This window comes from Dreissena polymorpha, chromosome 5 (genome assembly GCF_020536995.1).
Source record: "Dreissena polymorpha isolate Duluth1 chromosome 5, UMN_Dpol_1.0, whole genome shotgun sequence".
Taxonomy (NCBI): domain Eukaryota; kingdom Metazoa; phylum Mollusca; class Bivalvia; order Myida; family Dreissenidae; genus Dreissena; species Dreissena polymorpha.
Window position 1 is genome coordinate 34,096,888 of NC_068359.1, and position 23,697 is coordinate 34,120,584.

At 36.1% G+C, this 23,697-nt stretch overlaps 1 protein-coding gene across 1 annotated transcript in view; it reads left to right on the forward strand.

Moving 5' to 3' along the window:
- Positions 1–23,697, forward strand: part of LOC127832453 (pituitary homeobox 1-like) — a 173,171-nt gene that overhangs the window by 22,630 nt on the left and 126,844 nt on the right. The gene's annotated exons all lie outside the window — the stretch shown is intronic.

The window sequence follows — 23,697 nt, forward strand, 5'->3', positions numbered from 1 at the left end:
AATAGAAAAACCTTGTGTAGACAATAGAGGTCATAGTTTTCATCTGATCTTAATGAAATATGGTCAGAATGTTTATCCTGATAATAACTGATTTTGAATCGTTACAGGGCTCCCGCTGCCGTTCGCCAGATTCGCCAATGGCGAAAATTTAGCAAATTCAGCGAATAAAATAATCGGATTTTTTTCCTGATGAATGCCGTCCCAGATAATAAACTCTTTCAGCTGTAGACTGTGCTTCAATTCATCGCCGTGTTATTGACTCGAAAAATTGATACGCAGTCGGCATTAACACCGGTCAGAACCGGTCATCAAGACAAAGAAAAACTAGAAATGGCGCGGCAGAGGCCGACGCGTATCCCCACGCCGCATGTTTGACCCAGGGGAGCCCCAGGGTTGGTAATGGGGCCATGCATGGTTGAGATTGACCGTATTGTCATAAGAGAAGTTCAGTATCAATTAGAAGTGAATCGGTGTAGAAATGAAGAAATTACAGTAAAAGGCAATTTTGGGTGGGCGTGGCCTATGTGGGCGGGGCGCCCCAGGGTTGGTAATAGGGCCATGCATAGTTGAGATTGACTGTATTGTAAAAAGAGAGGCTCAGTATTAATTTGAAGTAAATCGGTGCAGAAATGAAGAAGTTAATATTAAAAAACATAAAAAAATGAGTGAAACTCTCAGACCCGGTGTAGCGTGAGAATTGCAAGACTGTGAATTTCTTAAGATAAACCCGAAGTCTTGCATTTCTCACGTTACCCCCGTGAGAATTACAAACCCGCTGACCGTGAAAACATTAAGACCGATGTCCGATACAAGTAGCACTTATTAATTTGAATTTTTAGTAGCTTTGTAAATATTAAAAGAACAAAATGACCTTACCTCAAGAATGCAAAAAACTACTGTTCGGGTTGTTGTTATTTCCGGACATTAATGGTGAAAATTATTACTGGTAAAAATGAAAACGTCACCGAGGTAAAACGGCCTCACAGGTTAAAACGGTCACTGTTTTAAAAACAATGTGCTTACAACCGGACCCAATTTTTTATGAATATGCTTATACTAAAGTTTTACCACAAGTATACTTAAAACGTTTAGATATCACACATTCTGTGAACGCTTATATGTGGAAATATGGTTAATTCTTAAGGTATTAAGTATCTGTTAGTGTTTAGATTGAATTATAATGATTTGTTATCTTGGTAAAAAAAATTTTTTTTAAATCCTGCCAAAATTACTTAAGATATGGAAACCAAAAAGTGAATATTGTTTTATTTTGTAATATATTTACAGTTATTTCATCATTCGTCAAGTGATTAACCAAAATAATTGTGCTGGTGTTGGAAATATTTTATATTTCTAATGATTATTTCTAGCTTTTTCCCATTTTTTATATTCCCAAAATATTGTTTCAAATTATAATTGTGGTGATGTCCTGTACGTATTGTCTATAGCTAGTAATACATTTATTATTATATATAATTACATTTGATTCATGTAAGACTCACTTTAATATTGACTGAAATAATGATGTTGGTAACTTGGTAGCGGTGTATTATATTTTTTATGGCTTGCAAAAATATTTGCCTTTTAGATTTGCAAAACCAACTTACAGACTGGCATTACCAGCTGATAATAATTGCCCTCGAGAAGTGCACAACCAAGTAGTTGTCTGAAATAATGATATTGGTGGTGGTTGTGTCTTATATTTGGCTTGAAAAGCTAATACTTATTGCACATGCGAAGTGCAAGAACAATCATTTGTCTTAAAAAAAATATAATTGGTGGTGGTTGTGTCTTAATTTGCCATAACCATCTTATACTTATTGCCAATGAGAAGTGCAATACCAAGTAATTGGCTGAAAAAAAGATATTGGCATTGGTAATGTGTCTTATCTTTGTCTTGACCAGCTGATAGGAATTGCCAGTGAGAAATGCAAGACCAATTATTTGTCTGACATATTGATGTTGGTGGTTCTGTCTTATATTTGGCTTGACTAGCTGATACAAATTGCCCCTCAAGAAATTCAAGACCAAGTAATTGTCTGAAATAAAGATATGTTGGTTGTGGTTGTGACTTATATTTGGCTTGACCTGCAGATACTTATTGCGGATCGGAAGTGCAAGACCAAGTTATTGCTTGAATTAAGGATGATGGTGGTTTTGTATTAAATTGTGCTTGACCAACTGATACTTACTATCAGTAGAAATGTGCCAGACCAAGTAATTGTCTGATAATGATGTTGGTGGTAGCCGTGTCTTATATTTGGCTTGAACAGCAGATATGTATTACCCATGAGAAGTGCAAGATCAAGAAATTAATAAAATCATGTTGATTGGGGTTGTGTCTTATGTAAGGCTTGACCAGCTGATACGTATTACCCATGAGAAGCACAAGACCAGGTAATTGTCTAAAATCGTGAAATTAGTTGTGGTTGTTTCTTATTTTTGGCTTGACCAGCTGATTGGTATGGCCCATGAAAAGTGCAAGACCAAGTATTTGTTTGAAATAATGATGTTGGTGGCGGTGGTGTCTTTATCTCTCTCTCTATTGCGGAGAATACCGACGATAGTCGATGTATCGGGATTGAGCACGCCTGTTTTTACACACGTCCAAGATGTGGTGCGGTGACGGTGTTCTGGTGGAAGGACGTACTTTTATGCTCTTAAATTTTAACTGATTTTTAACTCATTATTCTGGTGGAGGAGATGCGGCAATACAAGAAACAGCTTTAAGAGAAAGACAGGACTTTTGTTCATTGCCCAAATTCCCAATTTTGTGTGCTCGGTGTAGATAAATAACTGCGTGTGTACGTGGACAAAGGAAATCGATAGTGGCCGCCATCTTGGATTTTTAGCTCATCTATTTTTTGAAAAAAAAAATGAGCTATTGTCATCACCTTGGCGTCGGCGTTGGCGTCGGCGTCCGGTTAAGTTTTGCGTTAAGGTCCACTTTTCTCAAAAAGTATCAATGCTATTGCATTCAAACTTGGTACACTTACTATCATGAGGGGACTGGGCAGGCAAAGTTAGATAACTCTGGCGTGCATTTTGACAGAATTATGTGCCCTTTTTATACTTAAAAAATTGAAAATTTTGGTTAAGTTTTGCGTTCAGTTCCACTTTTCTCAGTAAGTATCAATGCTATTGCATTCAAACTTGGTACACTTACTTACTATCATGAGGGGACTGGGCAGGCAAAGTTAGATAACTCTGGCATGCATTTTGACAGAATTATGTGCCCTTTTTATACTTAGAAAATTGACAATTTTGGTTAAGTTTTGTGTTTAAGTCCATTTTATTCCTTAAGCATCAAAGCTATTGCTTTCATACTTGCAACACTTACTAACTATCATAAGGGGACTGTGCAGGCAAAGTAATGTAACTCTGACTGGCATTTTGACAGAATTATGTGCCCTTTTTATACTTAGAAAATTGAAAATTTGATTAAGTTTTGTGTTTAGGTCCACTTTATTCCTACAGTATCAAAGCTATTGCTTTCATACTTGCAAGATTTATGAACTATCATAAGGGGACGGTGCAGGCAAAGTTATGTAACTCTGACTGGCATTTGGACGGAATTATGGGCCCTTTATACTTAGAAAATTGAAAATTTGGTTAAGATTTATGTTTTGGTCCACTTTACCCCTAAAGTATCATAGATATTGCTTTCATACTTGGAACACTCACAAACTATCATAAGGGTACAGTAAAAGGACAAGTTGCATAACTCTGGTTGTCATTGTTACGGAATTATGGCCCTTTTTTGACTTAGTAACTTTTAATATATGGTTAAATTTTGTGTTTCGATCCACTCGAAGTATCAAGGCTATTGCTTTCAAACTTCAAATACTTACATGCTATCATGAGGTTACTGTACCTGGCAACTTGAATTTTACTTTGACCTTTGAATGACCTTGACTCTCAAGGTCAAATTATTAAATTTTGCTAAAATTGCCATAACTTCTTTATTTATGATTAGATTTGATTGATACTTTGAAACTACTCTTACCTGACATACCACAATAGACTTCACCCAAACCATCCCCCGTGCCCTCCCCCCCCCCTCCCCCCTCTCCCCCCCCCTAATTTTTTTTTTTTTTTTTTTTTTAAGATCATCTCACAAATGACCACCACACCCTCACACTATACCCCCACCCCACCCCCCCCACCCCCCCCCCCAATATTTTTTTTGATTTTTTTTTTTTTTTTTTTTTAAGATCATCTCACAAATTATCACCACACCCTCACACTATTCCCCCCCCCCCCCCCCCCCGCCGATTTTTTTTTTTTTTTTTTTTTTTCGCTTTTTTGGAAGATAATGTAATAAATGTCCACAACCCCACACTATACACCCCTCTTCACTCCACTCCTCCCTCCTTTGTGATTGAAAATGAGAGTCCCTTCACCTTTAAAAAGAAAATAGATGAGCGGTCTGCACCCGCAAGGCGGTGCTCTTGTTTTACTTTGGGCATTCTAAAACTGTTTTTTACGCTTAGTGACCCTAAATATAGAAACTGTTATGACATTTTTAGTAGTCTTATTGCCGTGCCTATGTTTTACTGTAGATAATTCGTAGTTTTTTAAGCTTTTTAATGACTGCAACTTTTATTGTGAATAACTTTGATGCACGTGGTGCAGGTCGCGAGTGCCGTTGTGAAAAGGAAAACTGTCTATGGTCCTTAAATCTAGTCCCTTTTATGACATTTTAGTAGATAATTCGTAGTTTTCAAGCTATTCTATGACTTTGCAACTTTTATTGTGAATAACTTTGTTGCACGTGTTGCAGGTAGCGAGTGCCGGTGTGAAAAGAAAATTGTCTAGGGTCCTTAAATTTAGTCCTTTTATGACATTTTAGTAGCCTCATTATCATCCCTATGTTTTGTTGAAGGCAATCCATTGTTGTTGTTTTCTTTTTTCAAGCTATCCTAATGGTCTTGCAACTTTAACTGATTGCAACATTGCGAGTGCCAGTGTAAAAAAGAAAACTGTCTAGGGTTCTCAAATCAGACCCTATTATGACATTCTAAGATGCTTTATCGCCGCCCCAATGTTTTACTGTAGACAATTTGTTGTTTTTTAAACTGCTTTTATGATTTTGTAACTTTTATCGATTGCACGTGGTCACAGGCCGTGAGTGCTGGTGTGAAAATAACACTGTTTAGTGTCCTCAAATTTAGACACTTTTACGACTTTTCAAGTAGCTTTACCGTCGTCCCTATGGGTTATTGTAGGCACATCGTTGTTGTCCCTTAGATAGCCATCTTAATGATTGTGTATCTTTTTCTAATTGCAACATTGTTGCACTTGGTAGTAGGTCGTGAGAGCCAGCTTTAAAATAACACTGTTTATCCTTTGATTAATTCATATTGGTACGTGAGGGGTGGTCGTATGGTAAGCATGGCCTTGGAAGTTCGAAATAAGAAACCTCTGCCGAAAGCAGAAACACAGAAGTTTGAAAACTATGCCCTGAACATTGACAAAATGCTAAGGAACAAGCTTGAGGCCGCTCAAAGAGCTCAGGTCGTATCATACAAACTCAGTGAAGGCAATATAGTCTTCTCAACCGACGCAGTGCTATTTGAATTAATTGATATTGCACTCTCTCAGTACTTTAATAAACTGTCTGAGCAAAATTGTAACGTGAAAGTCACAGACACATTTGACAATACTGTAGTCAATCGAACCAAAAGGGTCTATAGAGTCATTAAAGCCGATGGTGTCAGGTATACGCTCAACGTTTATGTAACCACAAGTAGATTTCTCCTTAATGGTAAAAACTGTATGGAATTTCTGGAAGACGATATGCCAAATATAAATGCTATTGTAGACTTTCTGTGTGTAAGCAACAATATAGATTTGAAAGTGTTTAATGACCTGCTGGTTGAAAAGTTGACTGAATTTCTGTCAAAACAAAGTACAAATGCTCTGTCTGCAGCTTGTGCAGCGATAACCATCAATAACTGTAGAGAAGACTCTGATAAATGCCCAGGTTGTAACCGTGCATGCAAAACAAATAGTGTGCTGTGTACCAAAGGTTCTCATTGGATCCATTATCATTGCCAAAAGCTGAAGAAAGATGAAATTGAACAGTTGGCTTCGTCTCCTGACGAGTCGTTTTGCTGTAGATTTTGTAAAACTTCTGACACAAGTGCACCGTCTAAAACGTTAAATGAATGCGAATAAACTGGTGATAGCCTTGGTGAGCAAACATCTTAAAAAACATACTGTGTTGCATCACATATTGACAAAAAGAAACAACCAAAACTTATGTCAAAATCTAAATCAGACTCTAATTTACGCTTACAAATTCCAAAGGTAACCAAGGTAACAGAGAGCACGGTGGCTCTCGATATCTTATGCGATGAAATGGACAGTGGTCAGTTACAAGAGTCAGAGATAATCACTACTGTTAGTGCTGCAAGTGTCGAGTCGCGCGAAAGTAGCAACGATACCTCCAGGCAGAAGCTAGTGCAGAGTGTTGAAGTTAGTAGTGCAGAATGTTCTTGTTTAACTAAGTTGAGTGATATACGAGAACGTGAACTGAAAGTAAAGAAAAAGGAAGAAGAGGTTAAGATTCTCCAGCTTAAAAACCAAGAAAAACTTAAAGACCTTAATAAATTAGAATCCTATTTTAAACGTTTAGAAGCCCGTAATGAAGAATTACAAATTACACTCCAAACGGTTGCTAAGAGACTTGAACGTCTAGAGGCGGGCGAATGTGTTAATGATAAGCGGCATGATGCCGGTCCAATTCCTAATGAGTCTTCGCGAGAAAATGTGCACACTGGCTGTAATAGCACGATACAGGCTAGATTGACTAAATTACTTGATAGACTAACTAACTTTGTTTTTGACAAAATAGAAAGTGAACTTGAGCAGTTTATATTTAAAGACAATTTTTTGCATGATACTAATTGCGAGAATATCTCTGTTCCGCACAATAAGCGCCATATTGTTTCAAGCAATAGTGTACTAGAGGCCGCGAGTAATATAGGTGTGCATACAGCCGGCGTCAGTGTTTGTGCTATGCCGGTCCTTACGAACATTCACAGCGTTCCCCCTGTAACCCTGTCAACGACTAGTGTGGTTTCGACAGCCGCCGCCAGAGTTTGTGCTACGCCGGACTTTATGATCATTAGCAGCGTTCCCCCTGTAACTCGGTCAACGACTAGTGTTGTTTCGACAGCCGCCAGTGTTTGTGATATGCCGGACCTAACGAACATTAACAGCGTTCCCCCTGTAACTCGGTCAACGACTAGTGTGGTTTCGACAGCCGCCGCCAGTGTTTGTGCTACGCCGGACCTTATGATCATTAGCAGCGTTCCCCCTGTAACTCGGTCAACGACTAGTGTGGTTTCGACAGCCGCCAGTGTTTGTGATATGCCGGACCTAACGAACATTAACAGCGTTCCCCCCTGTAACTCGGTCAACGACTAGTGTGGTTTCGACAGCCGCCGCCAGTGTTTGAGCTGCGCCGGTCCTTACGAACATTAACAGCTGTCCCCCTGTTACGCTGTCAACGACAAGTGTGGTTTCTACAGCAATGCACTACAGTGACAGAGTAGAGAGCGTACCGAACCGCAACAGTGTAGACCGTGATAGCGAACATGTGTCAGTAGTGCCTAGACATCTCCATGGTCAACCGTTGATGTATCTACCGGCGGGCACTAGTGTAAGGAGCTTTCCTGATCAGCATCCTTTTTTGTACCACGTCAAACATCGGAACATTCCCAGATAGCACAAGGGTCGGAACCGAGTGTTAGTTTTGAACCTGGTAGCGAGTCTTCAAAAACGTTAGGGATAGCTTCTTTTAATTGTAAGAACATTGTGACTAGTACACTCGCCATAGCGGACATTTTTAAGTGTAACGATATTATACTTGTGCAAGAACATTGGCTATTTCAGTCTCAAATTGATCTCTTAAGTGAAGCTCACGCAAACATAAACTCTGTTGGAAAAGGTACAGATTATAATGACCCATTATTGCCTACACAGCTTCCGCGAGGTTTTGGCGGGGTAGGTGTTTTATGGAAGAAAGAACTTGATCCAAAAGTGACCGTGCTTGACGACGTTGGAAATTCAATGCCTGCAACTTTCTAACTTCAAGGACAATAAGGGATTAGTCATAGTGTCTGTATACATGCCCTGTCGGGGGTTGAGCGGTAATGTGACTGAGTTTTGCGATTGTGTGGACCAGTTAAGGAAAATCATTTTAAAATATAACACTGACAATTATATCCTTTTGGGCGGCGACTTTAATGAAAATCTTGGAGGGGCTCATGGATCTAGAAGACTCAATTACTTGAAAGAACTGGTAAATGACTTTGATCTTAAATTTGAGAATTCCGGGGAAACATACCTTGACCCTCGAGGCAATGAGTGTACCGAGATAGATTTTTTTCTGTACAACGTGCCATCAGTGCTAATCACTTCAAGAAAGGTCGTCCTTAATGACCTGCGGACAAATACATCGGATCACTATCCTATTAAGGTTGAACTTTTGTGTAATTTTACTTTATATATAAAGCAAGAAGACAGCGTAATAAGCACTAGGGTGAACTGGAGAACTATTGATAAACACGTATATTTTATTAGGGTCAAGGACGGTCTCGCAACCCTAGAAACTGAAATTGATGATGATAATGTCGAGGAGGTTGTTTAAGATTTCTGTGAGCTTATGAGTGAATCTGCGTCAAATCTTGCCAGTAGAAGGAAACCGTTTAATTCTAAACCTAAGTTAAGGGTGTGGGACCCAGAAATTAGAAACAATGTCATGAACATGAAAAGTGCATACACAGCTTGGAAGCGGGCGGGTAGACCGCGTGAAGAGAGTAGTTTGTTAACTAAAAAGAACTTGGCTAAGAGGGTACTACGATCCAGTGTTAGGCAGGCAATTGCGAAAAAAGACTATGAACTAAAACAGAAGACAAATGAAAGCAGGAAATATGACTCTAGAACATTTCATAAGCTAGTGAATAGCCAACGTAACAAGCAGGGCAGGTTTATTACTGATTTATACGTAGGTAACCAACGGTACCAAGAAGATAAAATTTTATGTGGTTTTCATGATCATTTTGAAGCTCTTGGGCAACAGGCTGCCAATGACTTTGTCGACAATGTATATGATGAAATCGTTAATATTGAATACGGACTGACTGTGAATATGAACCGCAATCAATACGTCCAACCTGTAACTAAAATTGAACTTGAAAAAGCAGTCAAAAGTCTGAATACTGGTAAAGCGCCTGATGTTTACAACATGTCAGTCGAACATATATTGAACTGTGAAGACAGCACCTTTGAGTATCTTTTAAAGGTTGTATCCCATGTATTTGCTAGTGGACTGTTTCCTGCGGCTTTGAAGAGAGGTGTGGTGACTCCCATTTTCAAAAACAAAGGTGAACCCAATGTGTCGGTAACTACAGGGGCATAACAATTCTACCGGTGATTGACAAGGTCATTGAAGCAATACTGCGTGATAGGATAGCACCAAACATAAAGAGCAGCCAGAATATATTCCAACGGGGCTTTACTAAGAACTCTTCACCGCTAAATTCAGCTTTTATAGTAGAAGAACTGTATCGTGAATGTCATGACAATAGATCCGAAATGCATTTGATCTTTCTGGATGCGAGATCTGCGTTTGATGTGGTAGACCACAAACACCTTATGCGACGACTGGGTCACATTGGAGTATCCGACAAACATTGGTCCCTAATCGATAGCTTCCATAGGGATTCCACTAGTGCAGTTAAGTGGAAGGGGCGTGTCTCGGCTGAGTTCAGTGGTCAGCAGGGCGTTAGACAGGGAGGAGTACTGAGCACCGACCTTTACAAGGTCTACATTAACCCGCTGCTTGATCGCCTACAAGAAGCCAGGGTGGGATCCACTATCGGTGACGTCAAATGTTCGGCCAGTGCTTGTGCGGACGATATATGCTTATGTGCCGAGACGGTCAATGAAGCTCAGGAACTGTTAAACATTTCAGCAGAATTCGCCAATATGGAGCGATACCTGTTACAACCTACCAAGAGCGTGCATATCCATGTTAGTCACCAACGTAAAAAGGGCGTGTCTACTCCCCTCTTCATGAACAATGACGAAATCCCATCTGTGCCAAGAGCTATACATCTCGGTATTATACGAACTGACTCTATGCTTAACAACCAAAAAGCTAATGTGGATGAAAATTTAAAAAAAAGCAAGAAAAAAGGCATATAGTATATTCGGTAGTGGTTACAAAGGGCAAGCGGGACTAAATGTACTGTCCATTATTCATCTTTACAAATCTTATGTTCTTCCCGTGCTTTTATATGGATTGGAACTGTTATTACCTCCTGAACGCATTATTAACTGTCTCGAAGCATTCCAAAGAAAGTTTGTTAAAGAAATTCTTAGACTACCAGACAACACAGCCAATGCGACAGTATATCTTCTATTCGGACTTTTACCGATCGAAGCACAAATTCACATACAGGCACTGACTTTCTTACATACTATATGCTCGCAAGATAAAAACAGTATTGAGTGGGCGCTACTTGTACGTCAGATTAGCTTTAAATCAGTTGACCGCTCATCCTGGTTCATACAAGTGCAGCATATAATGTGGAAGTACGAGTTGGGGACTGTTGCTGACTTAGCTGACAACACATCAAAGAAGGGAAAATGGAAGACACGTGTACTCAAGGCGGTTCATAGCTACTGGAGTGATCAAATAGACACTTTAACACCCTTATATTCCACATTATTTTTCTTGTGACAAGATAAGTATGTGCCTGGTAAGATTCTCCCTTTGCTCTCATTGGAATATACGGCCAGAGAGTCAGAACGGTTAAAAACAAAGGTACGGTTACTCACAGGGACTTACATGCTCCAAACAAAACGTAAGAACTTTAACCAGTATGATATAAACCCAACATGTCAGATGTGTGGTCAAGAAAATGAAACCGCAGAACATTTTGTGCTCAAGTGTAGTGCCCTGTATAGTGTTAGACAGTCAATTATGGTAGACAACGTCAGTGGGAGGCGATAACAGAGACTTCCTTTAATACTTTACCCGTAGACGAACAGCTCTACATACTCATCAACAGTTGGCCAACTTTAAAGACTTTCCTGAAAACCCATTTGTCTACAGAATTTCACGAGTGTGAGAAGCATTGTGGACGGTTGTTGTACGGTCTGGACAGGACACGTCAGTTGCTCTTGGTGACCAATGCAAGCCAGCGACCACCCCGTACCAAACACAAAAAAAAAACTAAAGAAGGGCATAATTCTTAATTAAACTGGCAATAAAGTTTATTGGGTATTTTTATTCAAGGCAATACAATTCAAATATATGTACAGAAGCACTCTCCGACCTTCCGTAAATGAACTTTCACTTAATGTTTTATTTTTATTTTTATCTCATTTAATATTTTAACAACTAATGAAAAATCGCGCGTACAGTTCTAAGTCGCATATATTCGCGACTAGTGGATAGACTTATATTCTAGTGAAAGGTGTGTGATTTAAGGAGTGAATAGTGTGAACGTGTAATATAGAGTGTTTATATTCGGTGGAGGATTATTCACTGTCTACAAACAATTGTTTGGTTCCTCTACAAAGGGGGTTCAAGAAAAACACAGAACAGATGGCGGCAAGCGGACGAGAAATTGCGATTAACGGCGAAAATAATAAATACCATTCAAATTAACAACGGATATCATATGGTCATTAGGGAATAATGTAATGCGTGTGTTAATTAACGCAAAATACTACGTTTGAGATAAATTACAACAACAAATATTTATCAGAAATCTGCACAGTAAATGTGCGTCACGGAAACGAGTGTTGGAAAATTGGTGTTCAGTCTACTCACAATGCGTATCGTTCGAAAATGGAAAGAGACAAATATGATTTGATTTATATGTTAGTGGATCTGTATAATACTCAGATTCATATGCATATTATGCTTTATTATGTTTGTTACGCTGTACAGTTTAATGAAATAGCATTGAACTGAGGTTGTCAAGTGCAAGATATTGAAAGGTAAACAAATACAATATATTATTTTAACTCCATTTAATACATCATTAACACAACAAGAACACTAAAGGGTGTTTGTCAATATTTGTTTATGTTTTCCCCTTATGATATTTAATTTTAAAAAATACTGAATTATATTAATAGCTACTCTTAAAGAGCTTATGATCAAATGATGTATTTAAGAATCTATAGATTATTGCAAGTTTAATATGCATGTGGATGGATATTAACTAAATATTGTCTTCATTGTAAGAAGACGTTAAAGCAGCACTTTATAATATAAAAATGCTGTCAAACATGCACTTAAAAACAATTCTGTTACTTATAATCATATTTATAATGCTTAATGTTTCCCAATTTCATGGTTTATCGCGCTATTTTATCCAATTTCATGGTTTATCACGCTAATTTTCCCAATCCAAATGCCACAGGCTGTAACAAATAAAAAATCACTTAACAGATTAAATTATTAGCAAGTAAATTCATCTAATGCTTTATTTACCATTAAACTGATATGTGACCCAGTCATGGTGTTTTAATGCTCAAAATGATTGAAAAGGTTAAAACTACTGACAACAGCCCAAAACTACTGAGAGATGCCCTCCATACTACTGAGAAGCAATCGGTAGGGTAAACAGGTCTGTGTATGTAAGTTTCAAGGTTCTAGTGCTAATAGTGTAGGAGGAGCAGGTGGCCAGGACGGACGGACGGACAGACGCACATCACCACAATATCCCCACTTTTTCTCCGAAAAACGTGGGGATAATGACTGGTGTGAAAACAATGGTGTAATCGTACATCTTATCGGCTTAAATAAACAATTACATCTGATTAAAGATTTCTGCCAATTTCAATCAATTTGAATAAAAGCCGTTAGCGAATTATCAACTTAGTCACACAATGAACGTAAGTAAAGAAGTTGATAATTGAGTTTAATTTCGAGAAGTTCGTAATGTTTGTAATGATTAAAGGCTAAATTAGTTCTGGCTACCATAACTTTAAATGTCGCTTTTTATGATTTTTGACTGGCGCGACTTTTTTTACAGGTATGTCAATACTATATAAACTGTACGCTGAAGTTTCTTTTGCTAAGGCTAAATGTGTTACAATTGTGAATGACGATAGATGAACGGGTATAAAACCCTGGATATTTTCGGCGAAAGTGTCGGAAATTTTGACTGCCATTATGCACTCTGGATCAGCAGACGATTTATTTCATAAATCAATACGGAGGAATCCGAGATAGCCGATGTATCACGATTGTGCCATTATGCACCCTATGGCGACCATAGGCAATAGACCAGTAGACGAGTGACGTCACGCGCACCTGCAAAGTTTAGACTCCGCCCACTGGTTTGCAAAAAGAGGTAGAATTCATATAAGCGCATATAGAGACTGTTGAAAAAATCATCGTGTTTAAGGATAATCATGCACAATATCAAATATAATTTTACTAATTATGTCTGAATACATTAGCATGCAAGAAAATGCATATTTTGAACGATTATATTGTTGTTATTATTTGTTTTTACTAACAACTGGAGTGGAACATAATCTAAGAGCTCGATATGTGGTTACCACAAAAATCTCTCTACTTGTCACTTCTTCGCGACCATTTTTAGTTGAAACATGCTCAGAAATTGAAATTCTTTCAGAATAAATTAAATTTAATGAACGAAAACAAATAAGGATGATAACAGACAACCAATATGTCAATTTTATGTACGCAACATAGGGTAACTAATTTGAACCTTTATATGTCTGGGAAAAAAAACAAAGACCCGTAAAATGTTTTTTATGGGTCTGTGGAAAAAAAACTTGCCTAGTTACACATTTATTAAATTCTCTTGATTCATGTAATTGTTTGATTTAATCGTTCACACGAATTTTTACACTCTTTATTGCAGCATTTATATCCCGGTGTTTAATTGCACCTTTGTTCATCACAACCCGATTATCTCGTTATGATCGGATACTGTCCAAACAATTACAAAGAAAACATTGTGTCGTAAACCCAGGGACCTATACTTGGGTCCCTGCATAAACCACATGTGGCAGATCAGTGTCTGGTCATTTAACACATGTTACGATACCTCCATGTCATCTTTTGGCATATTGAGCAGTCATTTTAGCCAAATTTAGAAGCTAATATACTGAACAGTTGCTTCAATAACATATTTAAACATTAAAAAAAGAAGACATTTGTCGGAAATGGATTAACAGGAACTAGTGTATATATATATATATATATATATATATATATATATATATATATATATATATATATATATATATATATATATATTAGCCAGGTTAATCATAATAATACATTGTTTAATAATTATACATTTAAAATATTGTGTAATTTTACTGCTACGCAATTAAGGTATTTAACGGGTACCGGCAAAAGTAAACTCCGCTATTACGTGTAAAGATTGTAAATTACTGCAGTGTACGGAACACCATCATGAACACAAACAATCACAAACGGGTAAATAATTGCGTTAAATAAAATACATATATGCATTTTTCATAAAACGCTAGATTTGTATCACTCCTTATTACTAGTAAAGAGATTTCAATATACATGCAAAGACAGTTAAATTTGCATAATATGCAGGGGTTTTCCGTTTGTGTGCTAAATTATATTAATATTGCCATTCAATGAAAACGAAACGAAAATTCATTCAATGTAAAATAAAAATTACAACAATTTATTTAAAAATTGTAATGTATTCCGCTTTTTAGGGCTTTGTTTTATAATTGATTAAATGCACCGCTGACACTATCGATCGCTGATAAAAAATAACACTATCCACGCCACTTATAATTATAATACAATTAATATATGTTTTATTATTGTTAAAATCTAATTTGTTTAAGTCTCACTATCAGAAAGAATACGGCTTACCGGTATGCATTGTTTTGTTTTGTGGATTGTCGGTATTTTGTCTTCCGATCACGTTTACTCTATGCTTATATCTACTTTGTATTTTTATGAAGAGGAAATTTTATTTGTGAATATACATTTATTCGGTACTAAATATGATATATTTTTAATAGTTTAATGTTTATTTCGGTTTTATTACCAATTTATTGACTAAACAAAAGCCCTTCATACATATTTTACGTTACTGTAACGTGTTTTTTGCCAACCAGTCAGTGCGCATGCGCGGAAAATCCCGAATGTAAAACAATAACATTCAACTGGTCTATAAGCGTCCTTTGGACTCTTACGATTCTAATGACACGGTCTAAAAAAATCAAATCTGGTAATAGATCATTCAAAGATGTTTGGCTTTCGGAATTCAAGTGGTAAGTTTATAATGCAAAATCAAAAACGATGTATTGCAAAATATGCATACAGTTTCAAAAATCAAATTCATTCACTTTAGGTGTAGTATGTTGAAAAAAGACAACATTTCAAAACACGAAAAATCAAAAGGTAATAAAAAAGAATGACAATCAATATTAAAATGAATATGCATGAACAATTTTTATATTATTAATAATATATTAAAAATAACAATAATATTTTGTTATGTTCATAATAAATATATATTGACACTTTTCAAAATGAGCTTTTTGTTTTGAAATTTAGCATATTTTTGTTATATTTCAGATCATAAAGAGGCCTCACAAGCTTAAAGTCTGAAAACATCAATGACAAATGCGCAGGCTGCAGCAATATCCAAAAGTGAAGCGGCTGTAGTGTCGGCTATGAATAATGTGTACTTTGCTGCACAACATACTCTCGCATCATCGCTGGTTCCAGACCTGAACAGATTGTTTGTCTTGCAGTTAAAAAATAAATAAAACATCTTTAAAACAAATTTGATTTGTTTTAAATTGATTGATAAAATTTGATTGTGTTTAAGTTTGCTACAAATATTGAGCAAAATATATTTGAAATCATAAATTATATTTTCAGGATGCAAATATTAATATATTTTCAGGGTGCAACCCAGCTCAATGACCTTCGTTTTGACAGCCACACGTCATATGAACACAGCTCCAGTGTGTCGGAATTTCAAAACTGTATGGCAGACGTTCTGAGGAGTGATCTTCTCCAGAAGATACAGACATCATGCAAGTACAGTATCATGATCGATGAGAGTACAGACATTTCAGTGAAGCAAAATTAAGACCTACGTTAGACTTTTGGAAACTGTTGAGTTTGGAATGGCTTTGCCACATACTTACTTTTTAGGTGTGGCTGAACTTCAAAGAACAAATGCAGAGAGCATATATGATAATGTAGTTAAATTGCTTGGTAGAAAGGGAATTGACATTCAACATCTCTCAGACATTCTATTAAAATTGAAAACTTGGAGAACTTGTTGTTTTTGTCCATAGACAGCCCACCAATGGAAAAGTTTGATTTCAAACGTGCTTTCAGGATTTGGGCTGGATTGAAGTTGAGGCGGATTATGGCCTTCTGCTAAAATGTATGTTCAGGATATCATGTGCTCATGTAATGTAAATTTATCATGTGCTTATTTTATGAACATGTGCTTGAGTTATGATGTGTGTATATCTATAAATGTTTTGTTGTACTGTTTTTTTTGTATGCTCACATGATGTGGATTATGGCCTTCTGCTAAAATGTATGTTCAGGATATCATGTGCTCATGTAATGTAAATTTATCATATGCTTATTTTATGAACATGTGCTTGAGTTATGATGTATGTATATCTATACATGTTTTGTTGTACTGTTGTTGTTTTTTTGTTATGCACACATGATGTGGATTATGGCCTTCTGCTAAAATGTATGTTCAGGATATCATGTGCTCATGTAATGTAAATTTATCATATGCTTATTTTATGAACATGTGCTTGAGTTATGATGTATGTACTTCTATAAATGGTTTGTTGTAAACTGTTTATTTTTGTTATTCACACATGATGATTATAGTAATAAATATCTTCTTTAGAACAAAAGTTATGTCAATTTCTCTGTAATAACATAAGGCGAAGGTGCTGTAATTTGACACATTTACTATGTAGTAATAAGTACCAATATTTTCCAATAAATCAACATAATTTCCATGACAAAAATTGTCAAAACTTCAATTCCGGTGGGGATATTTTAACAATTCAAACTGTTTTGGAAAGCTTTTTGGAATATCTATCTAGCTAAATTAATAAAACTAATGTATGACAATTTTTAAAATTTAACAGGGGTTGCTAGTAACTCATGGAGCTGCACATTTTGAGTGGTGAAAGGTCAAGGTCAAATATATGGCTTCAAAGCGGCGCAATAGGGGGCATTGTGTTTTTGACAAATACATCTCTTGTTAATCTTGAAAAACAAACCTAGAGGTCACAGTTTTCATCACGTCTTAATGAAATTTTGTCAGAATGTATTAATTTATGAAATCTGGCTTGGGATTGTATATGGGTCTGATAGAATTAAAGTTGATGTGGCAAGGTTAGTCAGGTGAGCGATTCAGGGCCATCTTGGCCCTCTTGTTTTAAATTGCGTTTGGAGAAACTCGGGTCAAGGCAACCTTTTTCTCAAAATAGGAAACGGGTTTCCTGTCAATTAGTTTTAATTACATTGAACGAGTATTGCCAATTTAGGACCTTATTTTAAGAACTTGCATGTTATTTAGATCAATCTCTGGTTTTATTAAGATATTGAGCACACCAGACCTGTTCATTATTATAATGTTACAACGTGAGTATAAGAATAAGTCACCAAAAAGTTGTTATCCGTTGGAGAGTAAAAATGATGTCCAGCGAATAAAGCAATTAGAAATATTTATATTATGTTGCGTTAAAATTGTTTGACTTCATAAAGGATGAAATTATAAACCTTAATTGCAAAAGGCACCAATATATGATCCGGCTATTAAAGCATCTTTATTCATGGGACACGGTAAACAAAGTACTCGCATGTTGAGTTGAGTGTGTGAATTGTTCGCAAAGGCAGTGTCTGGAAAGAATGCAGTCAACATTTGAAACCAAAATTATGTCCTCTAGTGTTGCAAATAAACTTGCACACGTTAGATCAGCTTCTGTCCAATACTATGTAGATGTCACCAGGTTTGATTTAAAGATTTGTATAAGATCGTTTGTTGCGTAGATTCCGTTGAATTTTTGATCACATGTCGATCTGCAGTGTACTTATGACTTTGTTTATGTGGTCACCAGGTATTTGTATGCAAAGACTGAGGTACCAAGAACCACTTGTCAAACTCTGTAAACAATAAGTCACAAAGTGAATTATATAGAAACCCTTTAATGTAAGTTTGTTCTGTGAAAGTGAGAGAATAGCAAAATAGTTAACTTAATTTTAGCTCTGTTATGTGCCACTTTGTGAAAAATCGGCCAGTTGCAAAATCAAAGTGGTCTTGATTTCCTGTTTGTGTCTAAAGTTGTTTGTCCAACGATTTAAAGGCTTCGATTGTATTCGTCAACACGGCGCTTTTATTTATTTCTGCAATTGACAGTCATAATTTGACAACAGGATCTTTGATTGACAATCTTTACGGAAAATTGCTTCCGAATCCGGGAGGAATAGAGGCGGAATTTGCATGTAATGCTCGAATGCCGACCAGACCTAAGACGTTTACAATTTTTACACCCTTATATTTACTCGTTATTTGAAATGTTCCAGGCGTAATTCTAAAGAATGTTCCTTGCGTAAAACAGATCCGGGAGAATTGTACAGTGAAACGTTTGTGACAGACGAAAACGGAGACGGAATTGTGGACTTAATATGTATATTAAGCGTGCTTTTAGGCTTAGAATTGTTTGTATATTTGAAACACTATTTAGAATTATTTGTTTTGAAGGAGTATTAAACATTTGGTACACAAATTCATCGATGAAGTTTATCTGTAAGAATATTCAGTGTCAACGAGAGTATTTAGGATGCCATATCATTACAAACTTATTTAAGGGACTTGTTCACATACTGTCGAAATAATAGTTAATAGTTAAATATGGTCGTTAACGTTTTTAATGTGTTTGCAAATGAAATATCTCATGTTCATGCTTTTAATTGTTTAAATAAAACCGTACTTGCTAAGCATTTAGTACATTAAATTTAACCTACTTAAAACATATGATTTTGTATTTATATAAAATGAAAATTAAATTTACATAGTATTCCTTTTTTATAGTAAATACATATTTTTGAATTGTTTAAATTCGGCGGATATGGCTATAAGTATATAAGGACATAAGTAGGCTTCATTCAAGTGCTTCCCGTTCCTTAACTGAAACTGATATAAACTAACATTCACAATGCGTCCGTAATCTGGAATGCCGCCCATAATCTGGAATTCCGCCTATAATCTGGTATTTCCCCTGAAATATGAATTCCATCTCTTAAATGAATTCCACCAGTAAACTGAAATGCCACTTTACCTTAATTACATATTTTGATAAGTATTAACGAAATTTGGTAAATATATATTTTGCATGGAGACGTTACTTGGGAAAATATTTGATCAAGTGTCAATGTCACTTTTCGTGCAATGACCTCAGTAAATTTCGAAAAGATATTTCACAAAACTGTAAAGTATAAGTATGTTACATTCAGACATAGCATATGCTTGCATTTGGGACTAGTCGGGTCAAGCTCAGGGTTGCTGTTTTTTTAAAATGACAAACAAAAACAGGTGTGTTTGGTCAATTACTTCAATTTGCATGGACCAATTTTTATAATAACCCTGCACAGAGACATAGCTTGGTGTATAGTTGTGTCGTGTCCTTTTCAGGTCAAGGTAACTTACTTGAAATAGAACAATGGCTAAATCTCAATAACTTGATTTTGGCTGGAGGTGATGTACTTAAATTTGTCTGTAGGTCGATTGCAAGAAACATAGGTTTCTTAAGGTTGCATTAAGACATTTATGGCAAAGTCAATGGCACTGTTTCTAAAAATGAACCATTTGTGTCCGGTAAATTAATTAGGAGGTTTTACACTTAAATGTTTCTTTAACTTTGCACTACTGTACAAATGTTTGAAATGAAAAGCACAAGTCATGCGGGTAACAACAATAATATCACGACTATAATACATTCAAAACAGGTCTTTTTATGTCATTATTCAAATTTTAAGTTCCCACTACATGAATAAAACATATTTTGTTTTAGTGGTTCACTGACTTCAGTTTAATTACAATTTACCATCTTTATTCAGGAGATTAATTTCAATTTCTTCCACGTTGATAATCTGTATTCGTTTCTTTGCCAATTTTGTCAAACTATAAGCATTCATTAACTGTTTAATTAGATTTGCATGTAAACCACATGCCACTTATAAATTTCATGAATTTAAAATATTCTTCTTGCAGAGCAATTTGTCGTTAACAACGGTTTTCTTTTTTATTGACATGACTTTATACTCACTGTCTTACAAGCCGCTGTCTTTCAGCGTTTATCGTTTTTTGTAATGATTTCAATAAAAACTTGGATAGTGGAATCAGTGATCAGTACCGACCCCCACTAAACGCCAAGGAATGGGCTAGTTAAACTGAAACTGAACTAGTAGACCAAACAAGCTCTGAGATTAAAATATCAGTAAAGGAACGGGTATTCGAGATAAGGGACAGATCGAAAAGGGAGATGACCCAACAGCCAGGAAGAATAGTGGCATTAACATGATCAATGACTTGTTGAACTTTTTTGGTACTTAACATGAAGGTTATGAAAGCGTGATACCACTTGAGAAAAAATATGAGAACTCTGAAAACCCAAGACCAACAAGGGTAATATTCAAAAAGATTGACAACCACAAATGTATAATGAAAACTTACACACGCTCAAAAACATGAATTCTATGAACTGTTTAAGTAAAATTGTGGTGACCCATGATATGACCAAATCTGAAAGGGAACACAATAAGGAATTGATTGGCAAAGCAAAAGAAAAAAACTAGCAGTGACCACTCGGGAAATTTCCACTTCCTGGTTCGCGGCCCTCCATGGGCAAGACAGATTGTAAAAGTGAATAAACTTTTAAAGGAAGTAAACACATCCAAGTCTACAGGTTTCACCAGATTGTATTGTAAAAGCTGTCAGATATAATCCACATATCTCTGTGTAATATATTCAATAGTTCCTTCAAGTCAGGCAGTGTGCTTATTGAATGGAAGATCGGCCGGATAACAGCATTATTTAAGAAAGGAGATACAAAATTAGCCCCAAACTACAGGCCTGGTGATTTATTTTGTGATAGACAGTTTTTATTTAAAAACCAATCAACCCGATCAACCAACCTACAGTAACTCAGAGTTTTGGACCACTGGACTAGAATACATGATCGAGGCGGTGAAATTGACAAAATATATACCGACTTCATGAAGACGTTCGACAAGGTCCCCCACAAAAGATGAATTTATAAATTGGAAATATACGGTACTAGCCCAAAACATATAGATGGGTACATAACTTTTTAAGCAAACGTTAACAAAGAGTACAAGTCTATGGGAACTATTCTCAATGTCAGGACGTCACCAGTGGCATCTCCCAGGGATCTGTTCTAGGACCCATCATATTTGTGGTGTCCATAAATGACTAACCAAAGCGTTTTCATGCTTGCAGATGATACAAAGATATACCTGAGACATCCACCACGGCGGATCATCTGATTGTACAAGAAGATATAAATACACTGTTTAAATGGGGCCGAATATGGTTGTTAAAGTTTAACCATGACAAATGCAAAGTATTGCCAGTATCAACGAAAAACCTTGGACAAGATCATAGACTATGCCAACATATGAAGGAGGCCAAGTTTTACTAGAAAGCGTTGCAAACGAAAAAGATGTAGGAGTAACAATAGACACAAAACTGAAATTTGATAAACACGTACAAAACCAAGCAAATAAAGCCAACACAATGATGGGATTAATTAGACGCTAGTTTTAGTATCTAGATAACAGAATATTCAGATTATTATTCAAGTCCATCGTTAGACCACACCTAGAATACGCTAGTAGCGTATGAAATCTATCTACAATAAAAGACATTGATAGCATTGAAAATGTACAACAAAGAGAAACCAAAATGTTACCAAAACTAAAGGATACGTCATACGAAGAAAGACTTAAATTTGTTAAATTACCCACTTTGAAATTTCGTCGGCTAGGGGGAGATATGATAGAAACATTCACGATTGTGAACAATATATATGACAAAAGAACTACAGCTGGAATTTTTTGTCTGAACATTAACACAACGATAGGTCACTATGAAAGTTAATTATTAAACACAGATGTGCACGGGACGTTCGCAAGAACGTTTTCTCAAACCGTATCGTATACGTGTGCAATAATTTACCAAGCAATATCGTTACAGCCAAGAACAAGAACACTTTTAAAAGACGCCTGGACTAATATTGGAGTAATCATCCTATGATGTATGACTTTAAGTGTGAATACAACACAATAATAACCGGAAGGAACACATTTAGATTAGTAACCAGTGAGGACCAAGAAGAGGCCGCTACAGAGGTTCCAAAGACCTGCGGTGGTAAACCACCTAAGGTTACCTAAGGTATTGAAATGTTGGCCGCTAATCCAGATAACAAGTAAACCATCGAGCGTACAATAGATTTTGATCACATTAACAAAAGGTTATTTTTTCTAGCCTATAAAATAAAGCAAAAACAAGTATTATATTATATTACATACGAGAAACATAATATTCAAATAGGAAAACACTGAATAAAAATAGCTGTTCTATGCTGCAAAATAAATTTTCCAAAATGATAATTAAAGCAATTGAACAAAAGAACTTCAGCCATATTGGCGTGCGCAGATTGTGCGTCAGCAAAACAAGATGACATTTTATGGTCTTGTAATATTGCAAGAACTAATCACTTGAAAGTAGGGAAGGGAACACATACTGGAAACGATATTCGAATATTCGTTTGTCATTATTCGAATATATTCGAATATTCGATTTAAAACCTTATATTAAAAAGTCCGAATTAATGACAGTCCGGAGCAAATGACTATTCCTGATTGCCACAAATGCCAATCTAAATCGTATCTTATATGCAGCTTTGAAAAACAGGAAAGAGTGAAATAAATTTAAAGGTCATTGATTATTATGCACTTTTTTAAATACTGTTTAGTTTCATTAGATGTAAGATATTTCAGGAAAACACATTACCGTAATTCTAATTTATTTCAATACTTATAATTGATCTGGGTTACTTTCTATCGATAATATTTATGCTTTTGGTTTCGCTATTTTTTCTGGAATAAAGAACCATTTAAGAACGATTTAATTGGTTTGGATTTGAGAAACTTAATTCTGATTAGATAATCATTGATTTGATATATGGATCACGGAATCAAAACATACATGCAAGATCTCGACGGGACAGTCTCGCCAGTTTGGTGATTGTTCCGGCGTCCCGATATGAGACAATTTGTCCAGATATTCGTTAATACGTTCTATAAATTCACAATGAAATTCGCTATTCAAGCTCTGTCTGGCTGAAAGTTACCATCGCTAATCCCTTTATTGACCCCTATTGACAACCAACTTGTACTTTTCGAGTGCAACATTACCGGTATGTTAGGCGTAGACAGCTCCGTTAGACTGCATTTAAGATTTAAGGTTAGACAATCGCTAGAAAAAATCAGCACTTTCAAAGCATCAACAATGTTCTGTTTTCGGTACTCTTCAATATGAATAAGGTACAGTA